General features: G+C 43.8%; 1 long non-coding RNA gene across 2 annotated transcripts in view; it reads left to right on the plus strand.

Annotated features, from left to right (window-relative positions):
* Positions 1–4,620: 4,620 nt before the first annotated feature.
* Positions 4,621–12,641, plus strand: part of LOC120369796 — an 86,041-nt gene continuing 78,020 nt past the window's right edge. For both annotated transcript variants that reach the window (XR_005583438.1, XR_005583437.1), the window contains exon 1: positions 4,621–5,197. This is a non-coding gene — a long non-coding RNA (uncharacterized LOC120369796). The remainder of the gene's footprint in view (positions 5,198–12,641) is intronic.

Consider the following 12,641-nt stretch of genomic DNA (forward strand, 5'->3'; position numbering starts at 1 on the left):
TCTAAATGGTTTAAGCTGCTGTACATAGTGGATCCAGAATATGAATACCGTACTTATGGACTATGCCATGTGAACTTGTGGCAGGACATGTTTTCAAGCCATTTACTTCTGTGGCTAAATCCAGTTTTAGGAACATCTAATGGCAGTTAATTCTGTTGCTAGCTTAATTTTCATCACGCTATTCCTCTTTCAAATAGTATTTGTAGGATGGCTAACTAGAGCAAACTCATTTAAAATGTTTTAGGAGCCAGGTCATCTACTAAATGGTGAAGGGTAAGAGGCAGGCAGAGGGTGCATGCAGGCAACTCTGGGGTGAAAAGAGCTGTGTTGGAGACATGATACGTAAGCTCCCCTGTGAATTTCTAGCCTCCAGAAGTATGCTTTGGTATACAGCTCATACTAATTATGGACACATGCTGATCATTTGGGGCTAGATTGTAGCATCTAGCCACATTCTTGTGTGTATATATGTGATCCCCCTCCTGTCCCCGGGAGAGACTCTGGCTTAGGAGTGTGCTCTCGTCTCCCTGGCTGACTAGCTCTCTGGCACAGCGTAGAGGAGGAGAGGCTCTGGATAAACCTTCTTAGGTGTGATTTGTCCTCCTGGGGACACATGCTGCTTTGAACACAGGGTCAGTAATTGTCTTTAAGCAGGATATGCTGGGAGAGGAAAGATCTTTAAAGGTCTTTAAACCCCTTTCCACACCTTCATTATGCTGTATATTTTCCCCTAGCTATCTTATCTGCACCTGAAGTCAAATTGTGGGATTGCATGTGCAGTCAGCATTACTCTACAACACGGCCAAAAGCAGCTGAACTGGCCTAGACATCTGAGTGTTGGCTTTTTCTCCTACTCCTTGATCCATCCTTGAATATTTTTAACTTCCACTTGCTACTTTTAGCCAAATCTTCTTTAAAACAATTGTTGAAGTCACACTTTAGATCATACAATGGGTGATGCTGTGGGAATGAAGTGACTCCAACACCCCAGCCAGCTCATCATCTCATTTCGCAGACTTAAGCCCTTCTGTCCGGCAGCCCAAATCCTTCTACCTTGCTACAGATCCTATTATGTTGGTAACTGTGTGGAATGTGTTGGCACTAAGTGGTTGTTATAAAGATCATTTCTGTACAGGGGACACCTTCTTCTGGTACTTGCGAATTCTGAAACATGGCTTTCAATCACCCATAAATCTATGAATGTTGGGGGCTGGGGTGAGGGGAGGAAGAGACATCAAAATTTATTTCTTACATCTAAAATGTCCAGTTTCATAAACTCATGATGAGAGGTGGTAGAAATTGGAGAAGATTATAAGCTTTTGGGGGCTTTTGTTTGTTTGTTGTGGGTTTGTATTGCCTCTAACACAATGGAATCTTGGTCCCAGATGGAAGCTTCTAGGTGCTGCTGCAATAGAAATATTAAATAATTCTAGACACAAATATCATGTTTAATTCAGGACTAGATTTGGAGTCAGTCTTCAGGACCCTGCAAGGGTAGAAGAGGGAATGAAAACATGTTGTACTCCCACCTAGAATACCTTGATCTTGTGTCCAGGCTGCAGAAATAAGCAGGAAGAAGTGGGTATTCACCCACGAAAGCTCATGCTGCAAAAGTCTGTTAGTCTATAACGTGCCACTGGATTCTTTGCTGCTTAAGCAGGACTATGTGGTGGTTAAGGAAAGGGTGGATCCTTTCTCTGTTTGCTAGCCAGCACAGCTTATGGTGTTCGGGAAATAGTTATTTGGGCCCAGATCCACAGAAGGACATAGGCATTGAGATACTCAGCATTGAAATATCTAACTTATTAGGTGCCTAGAAAATCACTGGAACATCACTGATCCACAAAACCTGAGTTTGATTGAACAGGAGTGCTGGAGCATCTCTCTTTAATTATTTACCCAAAGTGGAACAGCTTCAACAGGAGAGACTGAAGGTGGAGATATCTCAGTGGATGGAGCACATTTTTGAGAGGTGAGAGATCCCTGTTCAAATTCTTTCCCCCCTTCCAATAGAGGTGAGGAATTGAAACTGGGTCTTACACATGCTAGGTGAGTGCTCTAACTACTGGGCTAGAAGTTATAAGGTGGGCAGCAGCAGAGACACTCACCATCTGTAAGTGGCCTTTGAGCATGCCTCCTGGATTGGGCCCCACACGCGAGTTAGGCATTCGGCCACCTATCTTCCCCTCATTTGTGGATCACTCTGGGGCTTAGGTGGGAGACAGGCATCTGGATGCCTAGAGTGAAGCAGCAGTGTGTGCCTAGAGGCAAAAACTTCAGTGCCAGGGGAACTTTTACCTGAAGATGTAGGTGCTGAGTGAGTTCAGGTGCCTACAGGGTTCAGTGGGAGTTTTGTGGGTTGCAGTGGAGCCTAAACCCCAGACTTAGGTGCCTAAACCCCAAGCCCAGGCACCTATGTACCTCTGTGATTTGGGGCCTTACTGCTGGTATAGGACAAGAGTAAGGATGATTGCATAAGACAGTAGTGTGAAATCCTGGATCCACTGGCATTTCATCATGGAATTAAAAGTAAAATCCTGGCCCCATAAATTCCTACTCCCTGTGGAGTGAACTCAGGTGAGAGGGAATTATGGCTTTCTGAATATCATGGGATGTTCCTGTGGATGCATAAATGTTACCTTCCCCTATGGGCTGTGTTCTTGTAACAGAATCCAGCCCAGAATGATATTTAAGATGCTATATCACATTAATGGATTTCATATTGTTTGTAGAAAGCAGAGTAAATTTTAAAAAGGGTCTGCTTGCTCATCCTTCTTTGCACTCCTGTCTTACTGTAATCCTTTTTTTCTGCCTGTTTCCTAGATCTTCTTATAGCTAAGTGCAAAAGAAGAAAATATCAAGTTTCTCAGCTCAGTTCCTGTTCCTGCGTTTTGGTGCAACACAGCTACCCTGAGTGTGATACACTACAGACGAACCAAGCAGGAAGGACACCCATTATAGCAAAAGGGAAGTTGAAAGCCTTGAATGTCAAATAATAGAAAATTGTCTCTATTTTAATCACTTTCTAACTGAAGAGTGAGGATAATTTCAACGTACATTTTCTAAAAAGTTTCACTGTTCCAATTAGACCTCTTTGGGAAGTGCTAATTATTATCCTTTAAAGGAGGGAGAAAAGCTCTCTCAGATTGTCATCACTAACCTTGGTTAGTCCTTAAGATAAAATAACTGTTAAAGAAATGTTTTAGACGTTGGTTTCATACAAAATTCATTCTACTCCTAATTGGTAGTCTTTAATAATTTATAAGTATTTGCTAATTTTAGTGTCTTTTTTTTCTAATTTTTACTGACAAGAGCCAGGGATCAGAGTCTGAAGGTAGGCTCCCCTCATCAGTCCGAGGACCAGAATTTTCTCCCCCTTTGCCAGAGCTGCCCTCGTCCTCTGTATAGAAGGCTTAAACATTAAGCCACCTTCTAGGGAAGTATCATTCCCTGGAAGTATTGAGTAATAGGCATCTCTTTATTGGGATGACTCATCTGCCTAAAGTCAAGAGTGTCTCCTTCATCAGGGGGCCTATTAATTAATGGACAGATTCTGAAACCCCTTGCTTGCAGCATGAATAAACCACTCACTGATGTGAGTATGGGGTTCAGACCCTGGCTCAAAGAGGCAAATTCTACCCTGATTTAACCCTGTGAAATTCCTTTGAAGTTGGAATGGAAATGCATGGAATATAAGGGTACGTCTTCACTACCCGCCATATCGGCGGGTAGCAATCGATTTCTTGGAGTTCGATATATCGCGTCTAATCTAGACGCGATATATCGAACTCCGAACGCGCACCCGTCAACTCCGGAACTCCACCACCACAAACGGCGGTGGCGGAGTCGACGGGGGAGTCGCGGACGTCGATCCCGCGCCGTGAGGATGGGTAAGTAATTCGAACTAAGGTACTTTGACTTCAGCTACGCTATTCGCGTAGCTGAAGTTGCGTACCTTAGATTGAACCCCCCCCCAGTGTAGACCAGGCCTAAGTCAGGGAAGAAAGGCCCTGATACTGCAAGCAGCTGTGTGTGGGGTGGACCTCTGTGCTTGTGTGGAATCCCATTGACATCACTGGGGATGTACAAAGGCACCGGGGCTGCCTGGTCTGAGCAGTTTGCAGCAGTGTGATCTTCTTGCACACTTCCAAATCTGTTTCCTATATATCAATATTACTTGCAAATGAATTGGGGCATTTTTGACACATCCTTTTGCAAGGAAAAAACAGGTTCTTCCTCATCTGAATGACTAATGTGTTTGTGAAACTTGGGGATTCATGTTGAGCCCTGAATGTGCCAGCACTGGGAAGAATTGGGACTGTGTGTGAGTCTACGCACTCCCCTAACTTCTGTCATCATGATACAAAGATGTGGTTGTGGTAGGGTTTCTTAATGTTTTTAAAGGGTAGTCAGAAAATACAAAAAACAAACAAACAAAAATCCATTGTATGCAATGAAAGCTCTCTAAATAAAACCAGCCAAATTAATCCATATTTACTTTCTTTGCTATTTAATTTAGGCAACATCACATCAATAACAAGATTTCAGCCATATGTGGCCTTAAACATTGACAGTATTGTGATATTGCCTAAATTAAATAGCAAAGTCAGTAAACTTTGATTAGTCCAGCTGACTTTATTAAAAGGAGGTGTTTCTGTGTGTGGCTGTCCATCTATCCTAAATTGGTATGTTTTGTTTTTGTTCATTTGTTTCCAAAACACTTCCTATATTCTTTTCCAAAGAGTCTGCCTGCTTTTCCTTAGTCTCCTTGTCACGAGTAGATATTCTCATCAAGCACTATAAATGTGAGATTGCCTCATTTCTTTCCATTTGTTTAGACTTAATGGTCATTTGCGGAGAGCATACAGACATTAATGTCTTTCCAAGATGTATACTTTCTATTAGAATAACTTAAAAGGGGGGAATTGAGAAATATGTACATAAGAAATTGAACACCTTTAATCTCTTGGTCACTAGTTGAACTCCAGCTCAGTACAGTTGTGAATGAATATTATTTCTATCAGTGGCCAACAAGCCAAAAGGGGCTGTGTGAGTTCAGTTTCTATTGGACAGGTGCAATTTACTTGACAATGTATGTCTTGTCTACAGTCTCAGAAGAGAAGCTAAAGACAGAATGGGCATCTTTTCTCCTCAGAGGTGCAATTCAGGATTTATGCACGCTGGCAGGTCAGCATGGGTAAGCTTATGCTGCTGTTCTACCTATTCTATCCATAAATAAAATTACAGTCTCAGCATTTTCAACACAGTTCACAACTGTAAAGTTTCCTATATAAATTTGTATATATATTATATTTTTCCCATTAGTGAATATTTCATTAATGCATAAATTGTAAAGAACCAGGTTAAAGATGTGGGGGGTTTGCTTCCTTAAAATGTTTAAAACAAATGAGAGAAGAAGGGTGATCTTGTAGTTACAGTACTGGGTCTGAAGAGAACTGGATTTCATTTCCTAACAGGGAACTTGAGTGATTTTTGGGGAGTCACTTATCTCTCCATACCTCGTTTCTCCATCTTAAAAATCAAGAAAATACTTCTTTCTTCAAGTAGATGTATCCCATGTATGTGTGTGCATGCCCAGCACATTGGAACCAAAGACATTTGCCTACTGGTACCCATAGGGGGTGGGAGTGGGGTGAGAGTGGCGCTCATGTCTCATGGCCCATCCCTCCCTCAATTTCTTCTGTGGCTGGAGTTGGAGCTCTGTGTGGTCTTAACCTCACAACTTCTCAATTAGTTTTGTTTAGTTTTTTCCCTTGTTGTATGCAGTTCGTAGTACCCTTAGTGTTAGTTAGAATAGTGTTAGTTGTAGTAGCTTGTTTCCTTGTGATGCCCTCCTGGGGTTTAAACATTGTCCTTCATGTGGGGGAGCGATCCCCAACAGCAATCCCCTGTCTCTGAGGCCCCCATCTGTGTCTCAGTGAGGCCCACGTCAAAGAGCATTGTGTGATCTGCAGATCATTTGAGAAATGGACTCAAGTGGCTTGGGACCTTCAGCTGAAGCAGCACCTCTTTGAATAAGCCTTGCAGCCTGCTTTGGTCTAGGGAACTCATCAATTCAGAGATAATCCTTGTGTTCTAAGAGTGCTGCTATTTCACATTCCAGAGAAGGTGCCTCTGCAAAGAAATGGAGGAGGCATTCCCGGTTGACTGTGCCAAGGAAAAGGTTGCATAAGACCAATCAAAACTGCTCCAGATCTCGGGGTGACTTCCGCTTTCCCCAAGAAAAACATGGTCTGGCACGGAGTTGGTGGCGGCACATGGGATGGTGCAGGTACCTCTAACCATTCCCTTGTACCGAGTAGGGAGGTTAGAAACTCTGTATCATTGACTCCAGTTCTGGCCTCTGGGCACCTGTTGAGTTAAGTACCAATGAGGGAGATGCCAGTGCCAACTGTTTCTATGTCAGTGGCATACTGGGCAGCTACACACTTCTTTGTCTTGATCCTGGCCTCTCCTTCGGTACAGGACTTTGCCTAAGCTGCATCATATATAGCCCTGGCAATTGAACAAGCTGCTGAATCCTTGGGTCTGTTGGGATGGCACCCTAATATTCCACTTCCACACGTTATGGAAGCAGGTCTGGTACTGAGATTGGTATGGGAGACCTAGGACTGGGAATTTCCTTGACACTGTACAGTCTGCATCACAAATGCTTCCATGATGGCTTTCACCATCCTTGATGTTGGTATTGTCAGACACTCCAGGACTGACACCACTTTCGGCACCAGTATGCTTGGTACCAAGAGTACTGCTTCCATCGGCAGCGCTGCTTCTTGGTTCATTCTCTTCTGCTCTTGAGGGCTCCCTGTCTGATGCTTTTCACTTCAGCTTGCAATTGGCTCTCCTCTACACCTTTCCCCTGATCCTGCCATCCTCAAGCCTAAGGCAGATGATCGGGCCAAGCTCATTCTCATTGTCCCGGCATGCCTGAGACAGTGCTGGTTCTCCAAACTTCTAATATTGTCTCTTCAGCCTCCCATTCTGCTTCCTCCCCATCTTGACTTATTCACTCAGAACCAAGGCTTCACTTTGCATCCTGTGCTCAGCTCCCTACACCTCATGGTGTGGCTTCTGCATGGCTGAAGGAGGAGATAGAACAATGTTCAATGGCTCCCAATAAGTCTTCCTTAACAGAAAAAAATCCTCCACAAGGATGACCTATTCAGCAAAACCGAAGTGATTTTGGGTGTGGTCATTAGCTGCAGAATCCAACCAATGCTGGCCTTTATCCAAGATATTTTGGAATACCTGCTGCACCTTCAGTCATTGGGACTTGCATTTAGTTCACTGAAAGTGCATCTGGCAGCAATATTGGCATTTTATCCCCCACATTCAGGGAACATCGATCTTCTCCATGCTATGGAATCAAGATTCTTAAAAGGGATCCTTATCTACATCCCCTGGCTTTGGTAGAGCAGTCCTGCAGTCCTTGTACAGGTAGACTCTGAATCCCGCCTCCAAGGGACTACTGCTAAGTGAAATACATGACTGACTGCAACTACCTGAAGAAGAAGAAGCAGTTACTTAGTGTGACTGTGGTTCTTTGAGAGGTGATGCAGACATGTATTCCATGATCCACCCTCTGTTCCTTCTGCATTGGAGTCTCGTTTCCGGGCATTTGTGCAAAGGAACGGAGGGAGGACGAGGTGGTGCTGCCTCATGTATTTAGGGCAGGGGCAATGGCCACGAGGTGCAAGTGCTGCCTCTGTACTGGTATTGCTAGGTAAATTTCTCTTGCTCTAGTGCTCTGGGTGCACACACACGTAAGTGGAACACACATGTATATCATATCTTGAAGAACCAGTTACAGTAAGTGACTGTTTCTTCTCCCATCCTTCCTTGTCTAGATTAAAAGGTCTTTGAGACAAGGATTCTCTTGATATATGTTTGTACAGTACCTTGCACCAGTCATAGTTAGGGTCCGATAGCTGCAAATGGAACATAAATAAAAATAGTAAATTAAAAAAACCAAAATCTTGCAGTACATAGAATCCAAAAAGGATTATGTTAATACTATTTGAAAATGGAGATGTGCTGCAGAAAATTAATGTGCTATAGAACTGACTTCAGTTTTTCCATTTCCCTTAATTTTTGTGAATGCCAGACATATCAAAACTTCTTTGTCCAAGAGTTGCTAAAATGACAGGATGCAAAATGCATTACACACAAAAGATTCTAGATACTAACTCATGTGCCTGCAAATTAACATATACATTTCAACACATTTAATTTCTCCTCACTTCAGGAAATTCCAAGTGAGAAGAAAAAATACAGTTTAATGTCCCTATAGAGCCAGGATGCTTGCATGATGATAATTTTTTTTGAAAGGTTGCTGCAAAGGAATTTCCATGTTTCATTTAACAACCTTCTCTTAAAACTTAGTTTAACCAATTTCTAATTTATCTGCACTTTTACAACTTCCCAGTATAGTAAATTATATTTCAAGATTCAAAACTGATAAATAAAATGTGTCTTTCTAGAGGAATTAGAGAAGGTAAAAAGATGTTAAGAAAAATTAAATCAATTAACTATTGCACTTGTGTGAGAGGTATATAGCTATACAATGAAAGTAGCTCACTGATAAATGAAGGCATAATACAAGGATGTTCCATAATCTAGAGTTCCGTGCTAAAAATGCCTTGACTGCAGCTCTCAGAGGTTTCTTGTACTCTAATAGTTTCTGTGTCCATGACAAGTACAGGTGTCCTGGGGAGTTACAGATGGAGAGAGCATCTCAAAGCTAATCTGTACCCACACCACTGAGACCCTTGAATATTAAAACCAGGACCTTAGATGGACCCAGAGGTGAAAAGCAAAACAGCAGATGGTTAATAATGCTGTTGTCATTAGCTGGAGTTACTGTGTGGTGGTACCTAAAAAGACTCACAGATTCTAACTTTTATCTACCTTCCTTGATCTGGACATTCTGAAATAGTTTTCCTGTTGTCCCCTCTTGCCCTCCTACATCCATTGGATAGTCAGGCACAATCTGACCCATTATGGGTAATATGGCAAGTAGCGAAGTAACCTTATTTAAGGCAAAATTGGCAACTTTAAGGGTGACCACTATATCTGATCATGAAGTAGAAACAACCTTGACTATAATTAAGTGGGTATGCACATACAATATCATTATGTTCAGCATGATCTTCTCCAGCCTGTCAAATTCTTTAATGTTGTCTATATTAGTAGAACATGCTTGGCTTGATTTCTGGTTTAAATTTGGTAGTACAGGCAATGCAAGAAGAAGGAATTCAGACTCTGACAACCAAAAGAGAGTGGTGTGAACTTGCAAAACCAGCTTTATTTATGTGATCATATATGAGCATGCTGTACTGCAAAAAAAAGCCTTTCAAAGGAACTGGTGTCTTATGAATTTGCAGTAAAGAGAATTGGAGAAGTTATTTGCTGCAGTAATATCTTTTTTGCTCACATTAGTAAAGGCTCTAGTAATCCCATTTTGCTTTCATGACTAAGTAGGGAGTTCATATTACCAGCTGCATTTATGATTCACATTTCTTTTTAAATTTTCAATTTCATCAACATTAATGCAGTAAAAAGAAAATAGACAAACTAGAGACAGACAGTGTGTCTGTCTGTAGTGGTGGCGATAAGCACACCCACAAGGGAAGAAAAAGTTTGTTGCTTTCTTTGAATGTTTGTTTTCATTAACTCTCAAAATAACACTTTAAAGTTCACATCACCAAATGAAATGATGTTCCTTAACAGAGAAAGTACAAGAGACAGAAGAATTTGTGAGTGAAAGATAGAGATTCTATCCCTGATTATGGCCCCTATGTTTTTCTCCCATATAAAAACACTTAGGAAGAAATAAAGTTTTTGTAGAACTCCTCAGGTCAATAGTATAGGTTTATTTTCCCTTATGCACCATCGGATCAACATGCAAATGATACAATTGGTGTTAGGGGCGATGCCTGTTAAAGTTTTGAACTGGAAAGAGAAAGAAGTGTCTCTCTATAAACAGCTAAAATTGGTTGAAAGACTAATTCCTAATATATTATTGTCATTAGAAATATGTTCACTTTTAAATACATGAGATGGTACTTGGCCCTGTTATTTCAGGATTTATGTATAGCTCCAATACATAGTACTTGTTAATCAGTATAAACAGAGAAGTGATAAACTATAGTTATCTCATTTAATGTATATAAAACGAGCATTTTCATTCAATCATATATATGGGAAGAATTTCTTTGGCCCCTCTACAATATGCGTCAAATTGATAAAGCATAATAAAGAGAATTTTCAGAGAGGTAAAGAATTCAATTCTCACTTGACACTAGCAACAGAAATGCAGAAAATTTACAGTGTTTTTTATGCCAAATTTTGCATCCTTATGTTGAGTTTGTAAAGGTCAAATAACATTTGGAAATATTTGTAGAAATCATGGTTATTAGCTAAAAGTCCAAAAGAAAAGAAATTTAGTATATATTTTTCTGTTGCTTTGGATGATTTCAGGATTATACTAACATACTCTTATTTATGTTAGTCTCATCTTAAAATAAAATAAAATAAGATATAGAGAAGGGGACCAGACCTGTAAAAGTATTTAGGAGCCTAAAGATGAAGATGGGTAACTAGTGGAATATTCCAAAGTGCATATGTGACTAACTCCAATCAAATAAATGAGCTTTAGGCACCTTGGCACTTCTGAAAATCACCACCCTGCACTTTAAGCAGGGAGGGGTTTGTCTGGCTGGCCGGGAGAAGAAGGCAATGCTTTCTGGCTTGGGGGGAGGAGAGGAGATGTAAAACTGCTGGAAGAGCAGTTGGCATGGTGGATGATTCACCCAGGGCTGGCTCCAGGTTTTATGCTGCCCCAAGCAGCGAGGGAGCTCGGGAAAACAGGCTGGTTACCCCCCGGCCCAGAGACAGGGAAGGGCAGGCAGAGGCAAATTACACAGAAAGGGGACAGTGGAAAGAAGAGGAACTAGCATCCCCTGCCCAGATACTTCCACCCACAGGCAGGCTGGAAGCTGCAATTGGGGAGGGTGAATTTGCAAGCGATGCTAGTCAGCTTCTGAAACAATCAATTTGCATGGGGGAGGGGAGAAGGGGAGAAGGAGGCAAGGAAATTTAATTGTTTCATGTACTAGCCATGCTGCAAGTGGATGTGTGAGGCTGCAGTTCTTTCTGGCTGTGAGCAGATTGCTGCTCAGGTGCCTGTACCTTTGCTTAAAAGGGGACAAGCAGACTCAGTGCAGCGCAGTTCCAGTGGAGCCCAAGGGCAGGAAGGGAACCCAAGGCAGACAGTATTGCAGCAGGGGCAAGGGGGGCTCACAAGTACGGGGTGCAAATGCCCAGGGTGGTTTGTTTAATAACCCAAGGCATAACCCAGGGCAGCCTCATGGACTGAGGAAGGGAAATGACCGAAGGGAAGCATCCACGCATGCAGGTGGGCAGGCTGTGTGCATTAATGGGGTAGTCAGCAGAGCTGTGCGGCAAATGGTCAGTAAAATGGTTTCTGAGGTTTTCTCCACAGCATTACAGTGCTTCCAAAGGGCACAAGGTCACCCATAACCAGAATGTTCTCTTCCACGGAAGGCAAGGGATGGTGGTAATGCTGATCCCAGGGGTGAGTGTGATCTGAACCACGCAGAGGTTGGGGGGCATGGGTGGCAGAGGTGGTATCAGGCCATGCTCAACCAGTCACTCAGTGACTTCACCTTAGGGGGACAGGAGCAGGGCCGGTGCAAGGATGTTTCACGCCCTAGGTGAAATTTCCACCTTGTGCCCTCCCCCATCCCCGAGCCCCCGCCCTGAGGCGCCCTTCCCCCGCGGCAGCTCCCTCCCTCTGCCCTGAGGCGCTCCCCCATGGCAGCTCCCCACCCCCCACTCTCCGCCCTGAGGCACCCCTCCCACCCCAGCTCACCCCTGCTCTGCCTCCTCCCCGAGCACACCATCGCTGCTTCACTTCTCCCGCCTCCCAGGCTTGCAGTGCCAATCAGCTTAGGCGCCACAGGCCTGAGAGGCGAGAGAAGTGAAGCAGCCACGGCATGCTTGGGGAGGAGGTGGGGCAGGGGTGAGTTGGGACGGGGAGTTCCCCTGCATGCCGTCCCCCCCCCATTTGCTACAGGCGGCCCTCCCTGGGCTCCCCTGCTCCAGCTCCCTCTGCCTAAACGCTGGTGGCGATCGGGGCCGCCGAAGATCCGGCCGCTGCGGTCACTGCCAAAGAAAATACCGCCTCCCAAATCCTAGCGCCCTAGGTGACAACCTAGGTCACCTAAATGGTTGCACCGGCCCTGGACAGGAGTCAGCCTATTGGGGAAATAAATACTCTGGGCCCAGCACTGGGAGGTCCAGAAGCCGCACCTTCAGTGGGGGCACTAATGGTATGACACGTGTGCTGCAACCTAATTTGCATTTACTACAGCAGCTTCAGGCAGCCAGGTGTGCTGAGTCTGCATGGGGTCACAGGGCAGGCCCAACATGGGTTCAAGTTTGGGCAGCAGGATGGGGCAGGCCCCCAGCAAGGGTTGCAAAGCTCATGTTGGAAATGAAACACATGGGCACTCATCGGCCATCAGGGCAGGTAACCTCATGGGACAGAGTAGATACTCCCGGGGGGGGGGATCTATGGGGGAGCAGGGCTCTGTGGA

The sequence above is a fragment of the Mauremys reevesii genome, linkage group 8 (assembly GCF_016161935.1).
Source record: "Mauremys reevesii isolate NIE-2019 linkage group 8, ASM1616193v1, whole genome shotgun sequence".
Lineage (NCBI taxonomy): Eukaryota > Metazoa > Chordata > Testudines > Geoemydidae > Mauremys > Mauremys reevesii.